This window comes from Octodon degus, unplaced genomic scaffold (genome assembly GCF_000260255.1).
Source record: "Octodon degus isolate 3935 unplaced genomic scaffold, OctDeg1.0 scaffold00007, whole genome shotgun sequence".
NCBI lineage: Eukaryota > Metazoa > Chordata > Mammalia > Rodentia > Octodontidae > Octodon > Octodon degus.
The window spans coordinates 31552407-31557683 of NW_004524583.1; positions in this window are offsets into that span (position 1 = coordinate 31552407).

The window sequence follows — 5277 nt, forward strand, 5'->3', positions numbered from 1 at the left end:
CAATTCGGCCATTAGTCACTAAGCAACCTTGTGTCTCATGATCCTAACTTTGCAAGAGTATAAATAAGCACCCTGCTGTTGTTGTTCAGGTCATCTGCCCATTGGGCAAACAGGCCTCTACTGACCCAGCTCTTGTCTCTCGGCCATCTTTTCCTCATTCCTGCCGCTGTTTTTCCCCATGGTATGCTGAGAGACCAACGAGTCCCCACAGATTCCTACCTGCAAAATTCGGCAAGCCTTTTCTCAAAATTTTAAAACAACTGGGATGTAGCTCAGTGGTAGTCCGGACCTAGGTTCCATCCCCAGTACAAAAAATCCCTGCCAAGTTCTGGTGCCAAGAACGCCCTCCCCGGGCTCTGGGAGCATCCGTGCCTTCATCCCACTTCTCTTGCACTGGCTGTAGTCTGCGTCAGTGTCTGTGAAGGGCCTGCAGGCCTTCCAGCTCCACTGGTAATACCTGCGCAGGCCTCTCTTAAACCAGACAACTTCTATGGCAGTGTCGGGTGGCTGAGGCAGAAAAATGGTGACTGTGAAGCCTAGGTGGGCTCCACAGAGAGCCCTCCCTCTCACACACAAAAGGGTAATTTCTATAGTTACATACACATATACTGATTAGTTTAAATCATCTATTTAAATAACATAGCTTAATAAACCATACAGTCATTGAAATTTAAAAGGTACTGTCTGATCCCCACCCCTGCATCTTTGTCACCTGGGCCCTCCCTCACCGAGTTATGATCAGTTTCTATATTCCATTCCAGGTACACACACACACACACACACACACACACACACACTTCATCATACACATTACAATACAATCTTCTCCACCTTGCTTTTTTCACCAAGAATCTGTAGTGGAAATAATTTTACACCAGTATACAAAGAGGCTGCTCCTCATTCCTTAAAAAAATAAAATAAAATAAAATAGGGGCAGGGGAGATGGCTCAGTAGAATAAGTGCTTCCCTGGAAAGCGCAAGCACTTGAGTTCAATCCTTGGTTCAGGGGGTGGGGGATGAAGTAATTGTATAGTATTATGCCTAATAAATTACAATCTTTTAATTTTTTTTTTCAGAACTGGGGATTGAGTTTACACACCTATAATATTCAAATAACGGAATTTAACAAAAAAGGGAATACTGATGAATGTCCATTTTGTATCTGTGTATTCAAAGTGGTTGGGATAGATATATAGTTACATTCTCTTAATGAATAGAACGATTTGTTCTGATGGTGTTTGTAAATAGGATATCAAGTCTGCATCTTGTACAGCAATTAACCACTAAGAAGAATGTATGCAGTGTGTTAATTATTGAAACTGTCCTACCGATTTGATTTCAAACTCTCTCATTGCTATTTGTTTATCAATAAAATTATGGCAAAAAAAATTAAAAAATTAAAAAAAAAAAAAGAACCAGGGATTGAACTCAGGCTGTTGCACTTGCCAGGGAAGCACTTATTCCACTGAGCCATCTCCCCGGCCCCAAATCTTTTAATTTTTAATTTAAAAAATTACAGTAAAACACCCTGCCATTAGTCCTCTTGGAGATACTCTTGTTACAGGTGCATTTACCCGATTATCATGGTCACTTTTGTTTCACATCATCTTTTATTTATTTATTTATTTATTTATTTATTTTGGCGCAACCAAGGATTGAACTCAGACCTTTGCGCTTGCCAGGGAAATGCTTATTCCACTGAGCCATCTCCCCAGCCCCCAGCACAGTTTCTTTCTTTCTTTTCTTTTTTTTTTTTTTTGTGTGGAACCGGGGATTGAACTCAGGTCCTTGCGCTTGCCAGGCAAGAGCTTATTCTACTGAGCCATCTCCCCGGCCCCCTCACTTCACTTTTTAAAGTGAGGACGTATTCATGATGTGTACTGAGTGTGCTCATCAGGACGTAGTGGCACAAGTACGTAGCACATCTTGATCCTTTTTACGTCCTCCTTCACTCCCCATCTCATATGCCTGTAATCCCAGCACTCTGGCAGGCTGAGGCAGGAGGATCCAAAATTCAAGCCCAACCTTGGCAACTTAGTGACATACCTAGATCCTGTATCAAAATAAAAATGGCCGGGGATGTAACTTGGTACAAAGTCCGTGGTTCAATGCACGCGTACACACACACACTGTACCATCTTAATTTTTTTTTTCAACGTGTTTAGTACACAGTCTACAGGTTCTCACTACACAGATCGGGCTCTTAGTGATGCTCCTATTTTTAGCCTCCCAGAGCTGGGATTACAGGCACACACCACCATGTCCAGTCTCAATCACTGTCTCAGCGCATCCCAGGGAAGGGGCCAGCACAGCAGGCCGGGAATCAAACCCCAGTCCCCATGTCTGCCTAAGTAGGCGCTTTAATTTGCTGAGCTATGTGGCTGACCCTGTATCATCTTTCAAAGAACTGGTCTGCTATTATGTTATTTGCTTTCAAACTTTATATTGCCAAGTTGTTTCCCTAGAGATTATGAGAGCTTAACTGAGTACAATTAAGTTTATCAAGCATTATGTGAGTCCTTAACACTAAATTCTATCTATGTGATTATGAAAAAGTATGTATCAGAGAAGTACTAATCTACAGTCTCTTTATACCAAGTGAGGCTAAGCGTGGTTTCATGGTTTCAGCTTTGGTACTTATTTATTTATTTTTATGAGGGCAGTTGTGCTATGTAGTCCGGGCTATCCCTGAACTCCTAGGTTCAAGCGATCCTCCTGCATCAGCTTCCTGAGTGCTGGGTTTACAGGTGTGTGTCACCATGCCTGGCTAGGAACACTTTATATATTAGGAAAATTAGCTCTTTTCCTGTGATGTGAACTATACGAACGACAAGTATTTTATACCTAGTTATTGAACATCTTTCAGTTCTCATCACAGTAGTTTTGCCCTGAGGATACTCCACAAACAAAATGCCTAAATTTAAGTCCAGGTTTGTGGGACCTTGTGTAAGTTATTTAACCAGTCACTCAATTCTCAGTGAGTTGGTGATATTAAAAGGATGAATATACAGAAAAAGGTCAGAAAATACTTTGCACAAGGCACAGTCTAAAAATGAGGGGGTTTTTTTGTTTTGTTTTGTGTTGACAAATTTAATGTTAATCCATCCTAGATCCTACTTCAAAAAGAATTTTTTTAAGACAGGGTCTTGTTATGTACTGTAGGCAGGCCTGGACCTCACACAGCTAATCTCCTGCCTCCGCCTCCCACAGTGCTGGGATTACAAGCATGTACCACCATGCTGGTTGATCCTACTTAAAAGAAAAAATATATATATTTGCTTTGGCTTCACATTCTGGAGATAAAATGAAAAAAAATTTTTTTTTTTACTTGTGGATAATCAACACCACCTAGGTACCAAGCCACGTGGAGGGCACATAGTTGGAGCGGCAGAACAAGCTCAGTTGAGGTCTTTCTTGTGGCCTTTACTCCCCAGCCGCCTGCTGCAGTGGGTTTCTACCTGGATCCACCAGGGAGAAAACAGGCTGAGATGCCGCTTGATTCGCCCAAGACCGAGCTTCCTTTGCGCCTTGACTTCCAAAGTCTCTTTATCTTTTCTCTGTGCCTTTTCAGTCCAGGCATCCAGTGCAGAGCCCACCTGACCCCTTCCAGGGGGTTCCACCCGCCCAGTGGAGCCCGGGCTGACCCCTAGCTGACAGTGACACAGCAATCACTTCAATGCAGCCCCAGGCCAGCTCCACCTCCCCACTTCCTCTAGGGATCCCAGCGCTTTAGAATGCAATCCTGTTTGCTTCCTCCTAGGGCTCGAGTCCTGCGGATTCTCCCAGTGAAGTGTGTCTTCCATTTCTGCTTTCTCTGTTCCCTGCCAATGACTCCCTGGCTTGGCCCTGGCTGCCTTCCATAAGGAATGCTGCTGTCCCTCACCCCCATATCTCCAAGCAGTTTTAGTTATGCAGCCCCCCACTGCCTATTGTTTCTCTGCCTCTGATAGTAGTCTACATTATCAACTCCAGCCAACTTTGCTTCCAAGACTTCCTCCCAATTCGTTCCATTTAAAACTTTTTTTTTTTTTGGTTTTGTTTTGTTTTTGCGGAACCGGGGACTGAACTCAGGCCCTTGAGCTTGCCAGGGAAGAGCTTATTCTACTGAGCCATCTCCCCTGCCCCAACCATCTCCCCGGCTCCTCCATTTAACTTCTTGAACGGGCTTCCCGTCCTACTGCCCAATCCAGATTAGAATCTCAATCTCTCTCCCTCCTCTGCCTTTTTCTTTTTCTTTTTGAGACAGGGTTTAGCTGTGCAGCTCAGGCTGGCCTAGAACTCACTGTGCAGCCCAGGCTGGTCTCGAACTCGCAATGATCCTCCTCCTACCTCAGCCTCCTGAATTCTGGGATTACAGGCGTGTGTGCCACCATGCCCGGCACCCACCGCCTCTTCAAGGCCACACCTGAAGCGGTCCTCTGATCATACTGCTCCCACGTTCCTCCTAGCTAGCCCGACTCCACACTCTGCAAGCATTTGTAAATGGCTACTGATTGCCACGCCTTCAGGCAGGGAGCTCGCTCAACCCGGCCACCTCGTGTCTCGGGTCCAGCCCGCGCAGGGGCGCGCGGGCGCTCGGCAGGCCTGCTCCGTCCAGCTCCCCTCGCGGGGCCCTCGCGGCCGCGTCCCTTGTTGGGAAAATGGCTTCCGGCCGACCGGGCACAGGCACACACAGATCCTTCTAGAAAAACCGGCTGTGTGAACAAAGTCCCGGGCTAGGGGAGGGCATCGGACCCTGGCCGACCGCCTGCGTCGAGAGAAGAAATGATACACAGACAAGAAGGAGTGGCGCTGAGGCGCTGCTGGCCGCTCGGCGAGGAGAAAGCGGCGGCCCGAACGCCCGGGCCGCGGAGTCCCCGCAGGCAGGGTCCTCTGTCGCCGAGCCCCGCACATCTAGGCGCAGCCAGCCGAGCTCGCGGCCCAACATGTCACCACATGTCCCCTTCTCTGCTTCCTCTCGGAGCCGCCTTTGCCCTTTCTACAACACAACTCTTTCTTCGCCCCCAAATTCCAGCGACAGCGCGGGGGCGAGGGAGCCGCGGCCGCGAGCAGGAGCCGCCTACCTCCTCGCAGCCTGGCCCCGCCCCCAAGCGCCCGGGCCGGGCGGAGCCTCAGCCTCAGCCCCGCCCGCTCGTCGGAGTTCGCCAGTTCAGGTTGACAGACTGAAGTTTTACCCAATAAGAAGGCAGACTCGTTCACGGTCGCCCTATTGGCTGCGAAATACAAAAATGCGCGCGCCTAATTGGCTGACACCACAACTCGGTCTTTCCGGGTAGT